Consider the following 11144-nt stretch of genomic DNA (forward strand, 5'->3'; position numbering starts at 1 on the left):
AAAGATGCAATAGTGGTGCCAATTTATAAGTCAGGGTCTCGCTCAGACACAAAAAATTACAGACCAGTCAGCCTCACCTCTGTGGTTTGCAAAAAAATGGAATACTTGATTTCAGCATATCTAAGGCAGCATTGGAATGATTCAAATTGGTTACATAATTGTCAGCATGGGTTTGGTGGGGGGGGGGGGCTATTCATGTGAGAGTCAATTAGGAACTGTATGTCAGGATTTAGTAGACGGAATAGATTCAAATAGCCAAATAGATGAAGTGATTATTGACTTTTCAGGCGCGTTCGATGTAGTTTCACATGACATACTGTTGATTAAACTACAATCAACGGGGATTGACTTCAGAGTACTCCAGTGGATCAAGAAATTTTTAACTTGTCGCACTCAGGAATTATCGAGCCCAATAGAAATTACTTCCGGAGTCCCACAGCTAAGTGTCTTGGGGCCCCTTCTATTCCTGGGTTTTGTAAATGATCTGCCAGTTAACATCTTGTCAGGGTTCTCTTATTCGCGGGTGACTGTGTCGTATATAGGGAAATAAAAAGTAATGAAGATACCACTCTTCTTCAAAATGACCTCAATAGAATAAACGATCGGGCAATGGCCAACAAAATGAAAATAAATTTTCTAAAAAGCAAAGCCGTCAGTTTTACAAGAAAAAGAAATAAAATTATCACATCGTACACATTAGGAGGTGAAACCATTCCGGAATTTAACAAATGCAAATACCTTGGAATAACTTTTAGCAGCGATCTCGGCTGGGGGGAACACGTTGCTAACACAGCGGGAAAGGCATGGAGAGCGTTATACTTTGTGGAGAGGGTACTAAGAAAAGGTTCTGATAAATCCAAAGAGATTGCATATAAGTTACTAGTTCGTCCAGTAATGGAATATGGTGCTGCATGTTGGGATCCTTACAGATTAGATCATATTAAGGCATTGAAAAAGATTCAAAAACGGACTCTCAAGCGTTGTCGTAATAATTCAACATTAAAATGGGACACACTCACGGACAGATGAACGCGAATTCGACTATGCGCAATGTACAAGACATACAGAGGTGAGCCTGCCTGGAGAGAAATAAAGAATAGATTGCAGCCGCCAAATTATTCTTCAAGGAACAACCACTCACATAAATTGAGGGAAAGAAGACAGAGAACGGACACTGGAAAGTTTTCTTTTCTCAATCGTACTATCAGGGATTGGAATGCTCTACCTGCAGACTTACTAAAGGCTTTACCAATAACCAAAAATGTATTTAAAAATAGGCTTAAGGACTTTACTAATAGACGGGAATACATTATGCAGACTATTTTGTGGTTTTACAAGTATAGTGAGTAAGCAGAGAAACACAGTGAATCTCCAGTGATTTATTTTGGGTGTGCAGTGTGTTGTAGTGAAAGCGCAGTGAGCTTAAAAGTAAATTCTGAGAGTTATAGTGGCAGAGAAATGAGATAGATTTATAGTGAACGGGTGTGAGTTATAATGAACGTCCTAACTTTCTTGTAATGGGGTCTAGACTAGCGATTTGAGGTTAATATAGTAATTACAATTCTACGGAATAATAAGGATGTAATTGATGTTTTGTATTTGAAATGTTGTATCAGTGAAGAAGTGTGTTGTGTCTGTGAAGTGTGTTGTGTCAGTGAAGTGTGTTTGTGTCAGTGAAGTTCTATAGTTTACAGTGGTAGTGCAAAGTATTTGAACGGCGAATTTTTTTTTGAAGTGTTAGTGAAATCAGGATAGTGTCAGTGAAATGTTTCATTGTTCCAATGCAGTGAGTGAACTGATAGCGAAATGAGTGTAGTCCTGAAAGTTACTTGTGCATGTATAAACATATCATATTATATACTCGTGGTTTTAAGTCCGAACTTAGGGTTAAGATATAAATTAGATTTACTTTAATTAATTATGTTATATTAAGTGATTCATTTAATTTAGGATGCTCCTTGTTAATATTATTATATATTGCTACTATTATTTTATTTTTAATATTATGAATTTATTATTAATTCTAATTATTGAGTGTAATTAGTTACCACTGCCACCGGGTATTTACCCATTGCAGTGTGAATAAATACATACAACTTAAGAATGAAGTGAAGTTAACGGTGCAACGGAGTATAGATAGAGTGAGACAGCGCGTTGAGTTTTGTTCACCTGTGTGTTAGTGTACAATCCGGTTCGTGATCAGAGGTACAGTATTCTTCCGTCTCTCCCTACGAAACGAACTCAGACCATCACAGTGCATTTTCAATATATATAGTGAACAGTTTTTTCGAACTAGTTGCAAGTATGTACTACATGGGTGTTCATTGTAACGCTAACGACTTCAATGTCGCCGAGGGATATGAAAACTTATAAGCAGGCTTCGAGACTTCGGACCCGATAGAGCAGTTCAGTGGGAAATCCGCATAACGGCGTACTGAGTATAGTGGTAAAGCGTACAGTGGGTGGGGGTACTGTAGAATGGATGCCAACAAATACGCAAAGGAAAACGCTCTGGATTTGAAGGTTCTGACGAATAATTTGGTTTTCATACAAACTGTGTCTGAAACTATTACACGGTTAGAAAAGTCAGAGCAAGAGATGTCGGAAGCCTTCAAATTAATTTAGAAAATGATGCAGAGAATTAATGAGACATCAAGTAGACCGGTTCCTGAACGTGTAAAACAGAAGTGGAAATCAATTTTATGTAAAAATAACGGATAACAGCAAATTAGTGGACATAGAGTCACCCGAGAATAAAGGACTATCCCTTAGAGACTGCAATTATGTTAGGTTTTTCGTTTTGCTCCTATCACGTCATGCGACGTAGAGCGCAGCTTTCTACAGTACAAACTTTGGCAGATAACCGAAAAAGATTTTCGTTTGAGACACTGAGAATGTATCTTGTAGTACATTGCATTTCGGTATTGTAACTGCACTTCCTAAAGACGACCAATAGGATAAATGAGTAAATTAAAATTGCTACATGCTTATTTCCACCATTAACACTGTGTATAATTAAACAGAAATGCTTATAAAAGACAGGAGAATAAATGTTTTTCACATTCTTTTGACATTATCATTGTGTAATGTATATTTACTTTCAGAATGTACATATGCATGTTTCCCATACTACCGTACTCTACTCTAAATAGCAACGTTGTTACCTCAACACATCTCTATCTACCTGCAGCGAGTCAACAACCTATATTGCATGTATAGTAAACTTACTGTATCGGGTCCAAAGTCTCGAAGCCTGCTTATAAGCTATGTATTCTACTTCATTTTCCACCGTCATTAGATTGTACTATTAACAGTAGAATATAACGCAGCACATTGACGTCGTTGTTTACATTCACTGTATGTCTGTCTACTATGTTCAAGGAACTCTATGTCAAGTTGTGCGTACATTGGTTGCTATAGTGTCCCGGATCCTAAGCCTGCTTATCACCATAAAAGAGGGCGAGTTCTGTCTCAAACACCAGACTTGGAACGCAAGTGATCTGTTTATATTTCCCGGCCATTTCTGATCATAGGGTGCATTTTTTTTTCACGTTCGACAGCTGATAAATTTATTACTAGGCGTCAAATGCTACACTTTAAAATATCAAATTGTGGATAAAAGAATAATGAGAAATAATAAATGAATTAGATAAAGAAATGCAGTGAAGGAAATCCTGCTCACGTATGCGTCTTGTGAACATATAGGGCTTGATATGAAAAAGAATAAAGACAAGCTTATAGTCCACACCTTTGGAGTAACGGTCAGCGCGTCTGGTCGCGAAACCAAGTGGCCCGGGTTCGAATCCCGGTCGGGACAAGTTACCTGGTTGATGTTTTTCCGGGGTTTTCCCTCAACCCATTACGAGCAAATGTTGGGTAACTTTCGGTGCTGGACCCGGGACTCATTTCACCGTCGTTATCACCTTCATCTCATTCAGACGCTAAATAACCTGAGATGTTGATACAGCGTCGTAAAATAACCTAATAAAATAAACAAGCTTATTGGATTCACAACTTTGGACTCTACAAAGAAATTTCTCACAAAGCAAGGCAATGAAGCGATCATTGCAGTATGTTAAGAGTTGGATAAAGCTATGGTTGTGTAGTTTCAATACAATCGCGACTTCATAGATTACTGTATTTGTGATTCTAGTTGTTTTGTTACTGCAGTAGTATTCGATAAAAAGTGTATTATCCATCATTTCAATTACACATGTTTATTATCCTTGTCATTGACCCGGATAATACAGAGTCAACTGTAAACTTACTAATGAATATAGAAACTATAAATAAAATAAAATAAAATAAAATAAAATAAAATAAAATAAAATAAAATTTTGGTGTTAGAGCATAAACAACTAAGAAAAAGTCACATAATATTTTTCTGTAACTATCTAGATTTTTACAGAAAAAGATGTGTTTGTGAGTCTAACTCTTATGAAAAGAGAATAGACAGTCATTATTTGCTTTGCCCGATACGTACGCTGGAGTAGTCGTTTGTTGTTCAGTTGTGTATTGGTATGTGTTGGGAGCAAGGTCATTGGCAATGGTATACAGTGTTAAAAATTATCCATTATTTTAGAAAGTGATAGCATGCATCATAATAAGAAAATAATGTCTAATAAACATGGATCCTACGACACATACTTTCTAAGATCTGAACACTTGTTCATAGGAGGTGCTCAATGTGACGTCCATTTATGGCAATGCATTTCTCTGCCCTACAATACAGCAGACTAACAGATAATCATACCGTAGTTGACACCCCTTACGTCGCCGTAAGGAATACTAAAAACAAAAGTCTGGTTGCGGATATGAGCGAAGTTCAACAGAGATGATGTTGTGAATTTTCTAATCAGCATGTGTGGGCTGATGAAAATTCCCTTGCAGTTGAAGAAACAAGGCAGCAGCACCGATTGTCAATCAACGTTTGGACAGGCGTTCTTGGTGATAGATTAATTACGTGCTACCACAAAGACTCTCAGGACTTTCTTATTAACGTATTGCCTGCCTTGCTGGAGAATGTGCTATGTCAGCAGAGACTAAAGATGTGGTTCACGCACGATGGCGCACCAGCACCTTTTCTCCGCAATGTGCATGAACATCTGACTGCTGAATTGGTCGGGGAAGCCCCACACCTTGGCCTGCTCGTTCCCCAAACCTAAATCCCCTAGACTTTTGGTTTTTTTGGTAGGTTATTTTACGACGCTTTATCAACATCTTAGGTTATTTAGCGTCTGAATGAGATGAAGGTGATAATGCCGGTGAAATGAGTCCGGGGTCCAGCACCGAAAGTTACCCAGCATTTGCTCTTAATGGGTTGAGGGAAACCCCCGGAAAAAACCTCAACCAGGTAACTTGCCCCGACCGGGAATCGAACCCGGACCACCTGGTTTCGCGGCCAGACGCGCTGACCGTTACTCCACAGATGTGGTTATGGGGAAACATTAATACAATAATATAAAATAATAACGGGATCTATATACTTGAATGTTATACGTGTAAACAAAAATACATAGGACAGACCAAAAGAAACTTCAAAATTAGATATAGTGAGCACATTTCCGACTTCAAACATAACAGAAAAAAATCTACATACGCCACCCACTTAATAGAAACTGGACACGAATTAGGCCCCATCCTCAAAACGCTAAAAATTCTAAACTCTGGAATAGACAGAAAATTAATAAATTCTGCCGAGGAGTATTATATTGCTAAGCAAATCCAAAAAGACGTTGTTGTGTTCTTAACGAAAATTTTGTTCACATCCGAAACCCCCTATATAACCTCTAACCCAATCACAACCCAATAATTCCCGGTCGGGACAAGTTACCTGGTTGAGGTTTTTTCCGGGGTTTTCCCTCAACCCAATATGAGCAAATGCTGGGTAACTTTCGGTGCTGGACCCCGGACTCATTTCACCGGCATTATCACCTTCATCTCATTCAGACGCTAAATAACCTAAGCTGTTGATAAAGCGTCGTAAAATAACCTACTAAAATAAAATAAAAACAACCCAATATTCTTCCGCGTCAAAGGTTTCTACGCAAGCACAACAGGTTGTTCGCGCCATTTCAGTCAGTGAAATCAGCGTAACTGTGTCAACTGCTTGTCGTTGTAAGTATGTTCATACAATCATTATATTTATTCACACCAGATTTTCATATATTCTGATACTACATTTCATTACAGATAAAACCTATTCTTGAATCGTCTCAATGAAATGTAACAGAATAGCTTGTGCAGTATACACGTTTTTAAAACGTGAGTATATTTGACAACCACTCAATAGATTTTAACATCATGGCATATTGAAATTTCTCTACATAACATTTAATGTATTTCAGATTGATTTCACCGTACCAAGTTTGAACCATTGAGACAAGATTGATAGAAAACATTCAATTAACAATTATGAAGTTTAAATGAGGAACGTCTTTAACATGTTCACAGTTTTTTAATTTACATATAACACAGCAGAGGAAAGATCTGCTTAGTCTGAGGCATAGATTAATTGAAAATCAACGATAAAGTGTACGTTCTCGAATACTGTGGAAAGAATTGTGACAAACCAGAGTTTTGGACCGAAATCTAGCAAAGCCAGTGTGAATCAAGGCGCATTGAAACGGAGGTTCAATGGACGCGAAACTATGCGTACGTCAAGGCAGCACGCTAGGAAGAATGGAAAAATGCATACGACACAAAACTTCAATATCAATGAAACGAGAGATGGACAATGACGATACCTGACGTCTACTTCGAGTACGAAACAGCTGACCAGAATAAACCAAGGATGAAAACATAACGTGAGGCAGATATAAAATACTGCGGACGAAGGATTAGGGAAACAACTGGTAGTGTCTGAGGTCAGAAGCATAGACAAGACTAATGGAGGAAAGGCAAGAGAAAACATGAGAAGAACGAGTGAAGGAATGAAGCGACTACCAAATATTAGTGATTGTGAGGACTGAATAGATAAGGCGTTGGAGAGGTTATAGCGAAGAAGAAGAGTGCTAAAAAGTGAGTGCAGGAAAGTTAGGGGTGGCAAAAGTGTAAGAAAAGGAACAGAGAAGAAAGTGTTAAGTGTAAGAAGATAGGGTAAGAGTGTAATAAGATAAACTATCAAACAATGAATACAATGAGAATTAAAGTGGGGAAATATATATATATATATATATATATATATATATATATATATATATGTTTGTACTGTATATATCTGAACAAATGTGAAGTGGAATGAGAGAGAAATTGGAAGTGTAATTTAAGTGAATTAGATATTTGATGTTTTTCAATGTTTTGGATTGGGAGTAGTAGCAGGGGTACTATAACTATAGGAGTATTATCGAAATAAATATATGGACAGGGGTAATAAAATAGGAAATTTAGGAATGGAAGGGAAACAGTCTAGGTAGGAGGGAGAGAATAGAAGAGGATAGAGGGGGAAGGACATATAGCAATTCAGTCATAACAGAACATTAGAAAGCAATCAAGAAATTCTCGGCAAAGAATATCTTAATAGAAAAGAGTTATATGTATAAAGGGATGGTGGATCGAAAAACAGAAATGTGAAGGTCCACCATAACTGTGAATTGTAAAGTTGAATGACAAATAAATATCAATATCAATATCAATATAACACAGCAGTACAGCCACAGTTCTTCAGTATTATACAAAAAATTTTATAATCTGTACATTATTTTAGATACAATTACTACTAGCCAATTTTAAATGTTCATTTATTATTAAACTAGCCGTACCCGTGCGCTCCGCTGCACCCGTTAGAACTAAATATAAAGTAATTACATAATTAAAATAGGACATTTGATCCAAGGAACATTCGTGTTTGATAGAAGGATAAATCGTTTAATATGTTACTTAATTTAAATTGTATTTAAAATATTAAAATGCGATCATTTTGATCCAGAGACCACTCATTTGGTGCAATGACAATTCCTTTAACATGTTTCTTAATTGTTATTACCAATTATTTTTGGAAAAGCAAAAATTAACAGAAAAATTTTGGCTACAGATTTATTATTATGTTTATATTATATTATATTATGAAAAAGTGTGTTGATAACGGATGTACTCGAATTAGAAAGTTTTTAATTTGTTGTGGGAGCTCTTGAATCTCAGGAGGAACAACTTTTACAACATAATCTGCTTGGCTCATTACCCAATTTTTTTGCATTGCATTTATTGCATATGTATTTTATATATTTAACACGATTCAATTGAGTGTAGTTAAAATTTGAATTATAAAATAATGGATTGCTAAGCTAACGTACTATTACTGCATACTAAATCAATACACTCTCGTTGTTCGTTAATACTCTGAGATAAAAATGAATATGTTCATAAACATTATTATAAGAAATACAGGAAATGAATATACAGAATAACCTATCAAGTTTTCTGTGCATAAGAAGCTATTTTAATCTTACCTGTCCTCAATTCACTCACAAGTTACTGTAATAACATTATAGCATTATGTCCATCCAGAGAAACTACACTTTCCAATGATGAAATAATAATTAATTATACAAATCGGTTAATTTAGCTTCCGATATTACCATACAAACACAGAAACATTGTCTGTAGGCTATGTTTCATAGCTTTCGATTGTTGTGTCCAAGGCCCCTTATATACGAAGTCATTTGTTTTTTATTTCAATACACCGCCTTAGATAGCAGTTATTTTAATTTTAAAACTCATTTATCTCATTAAATATCAGTCCTATCAAAATTTTTCAAAGAATAAAACTTATCAGAAATCATGTTTGAAGAAACTTTTGTTATGTAACATATTTCACAAAAATCAATAATAAGCGAGATATTTCGATTTATTTAATTCAGGCCCCCTTATAACCCCCCTTTTAAATAACGTATTTTGAATGCCATATAGCCTATAATCTAAGTTACAACGAACTTAATTTATATTCCAATTTTCATCGAAATCGGTTCAGCCATTATCGCGTGAAAAGGTAACAAACATACAGACAGACAGACAGACATATAAACAAAAATGTCAAAAAAGCGATTTTCGGTTTCAGGGTGGTTAATTATATATGTTAGGACCAATTATTTTTGGAAAATCGAAAATTACCAGAAGAATTTCGGCAACAGATTTATTATTAGTATAGATTATTATTGTATTTCATTCCATAACAGTGACTAAATGTATAAGATATTGCATGTAAAGCCTAATGATGCCCGAAGGGCGAAAACGTTCGCTGTCCAATTCATATTGTATAGAACATAATGATTACTTACATAAATAAGTGTCATTAACTTTTTGTATTGATATGTCATGTAGACTGAATAAAACAATATTATATTGTATATATTATATTAAGGAACCAGATCAATTTCAAAGAGTGGGTGATTCCTTACGCTGAATGCAGAGGAATGCATTGCTATGAATGGACGTCACATTGAGTACATCCTATGAACAAGTGTTCAGATCTCAGAAAGTATGTGTTGTAGGACCTATGTTTATTAGACATTATTTTCTTGTTTTTATGCATACTAGCACCTTCTAAAATAAATTGGATACTTTAACACCCTGTATACGTACAGTCGAAATGTAAACACATAATTAGATTACTATCAATCTTAAAAACATTGTACTTTACAAATTACAGATAAAAATAGAAGAAATAATTACATTTCACCAGACAGTTTGTTCAGTAGACCGATATGTAACTTACTATCTATATAATTTTGGCAAATCATATCATGTACATCTGTACATGAAAACAACTATTTTTCTCTTCTCTTCGTTTTTAAAGTTATTAAAAGTAAAGCAATTCTTCTTACAGGCGATGGAAGCCACAGGGTGCGGCAGATTAAGGCTTCCACGTCTACGAACTGTCGACATCAGTAAAGGTAGGGATGTCAATCTTACATGTTTACTACACTTACTCGCAAGGAAAAACCCCTGGTATTACTCGACCAAGGCGAATGGAGCCGCGGGCGTAATGTGAACTATCGCGAGGCGGTATTAAGAACGCATGAGTAGTAGCGCTACGGCTCCGGGCTACAGGACTCCACTGGTCTAGGTCGAGTAATACTCATTTCTGTTAGCGTTTGAGTGAACTCTAAGACCATAGAACGGTCGGAAAAATTAGATCAGTGGAGAAAATCCGTGACCACACCGGGAATCTAACCCAGGATCTCTCGGCTTGTAGCGCAACGCTTTAACCGCAACGCTACCGTGCGAAAATCTTAAACCTAATAATTTCAATATTAATGCTACTCACCCAACTTGTGTTATATGGAACTCATAGAAATTCTTCAATTTCCAAAGTCTTTTTGTGTTAATTCATTTTGTTTTATTTTTCACTTTATTTAGCCTGTCTTCTTTTCTTGTGAATAACATCTTCTTCTTCCTCTTCCTCAGTGTCAGGCTCTGAAAATTATTTTCTTTTTTTGTACTTTGATTTTTAAATGTGTGTTATGAGTACAGGCTTATAATGAAATAAAGACAAATTAACTGTTGGAGATAAGGGCCTGAAGATATGGAATAGGGACAAAATAGTTTACCCTTAACCGTAAACGTTTGTAGGTATCTTGTTTTAATGTACGACTTTCAATAAATAAATGTAAATATAGTATATCAAGTACTTTGTCTACATTATGTGAAATTTGGAGAAAGAATACTTACTTTTCCAGTCGTCGTTTTCTGTGTCCGCTTTCGTATTCGTAGGCCGACTAAGGCTGGTGGCTGAAACTAAACGATTCTTCTTCTTTTCTTCCAATTGCACTTGCAATGTCGGCAATTCTATGTGTAAGCTTGGCAAATTATGAGTATGTTGTAATATGAAAATTTATCGCAATAAAAATTCATCAGTCCAAACTAATTCGTATTTCACTGTGGAAGAGGAAATAGAGGAATTTACAGTTGTCTTTATAATAATGGTAACATTATTTTCGTGTTTAATATAACTTCGACTTTGTGAACAAACACCATCGCACTTTGCAGCTGTGTCTTGTCTTCCCAGTAACTGCAAATATGTTATCACAGCTTACAGTTTCAAAATACTAACTGTTGTCGAGATAAGATTGTCAGGTACTTACATTCAGCTTTCAATCACTTTATATCTAAGTATTTGTATTTTGTTAACTTGCATCAACTCTAAT

General features: G+C 35.8%; 1 protein-coding gene across 2 annotated transcripts in view; it reads right to left on the minus strand.

Moving 5' to 3' along the window:
- LOC138711941 (SLIT and NTRK-like protein 4) overlaps positions 1-11084 on the minus strand; it is a 137444-nt gene extending 126360 nt beyond the window's left edge. The window contains exons 1-2 of one of the 2 annotated variants that reach the window (XR_011335540.1): positions 10669-11043; positions 10265-10413 (exon numbers count right to left, since the gene is read on the minus strand). The gene's annotated coding sequence lies outside the window, so the exon portion shown is untranslated. Of the gene's footprint in view, positions 1-10264; positions 10414-10668 lie in introns of both variants that reach the window. The other variant, XM_069843243.1, reaches the window with a different exon arrangement.
- Positions 11085-11144: the final 60 nt, after the last annotated feature.

Source organism: Periplaneta americana, chromosome 13, assembly GCF_040183065.1.
Source record: "Periplaneta americana isolate PAMFEO1 chromosome 13, P.americana_PAMFEO1_priV1, whole genome shotgun sequence".
Lineage (NCBI taxonomy): Eukaryota > Metazoa > Arthropoda > Insecta > Blattodea > Blattidae > Periplaneta > Periplaneta americana.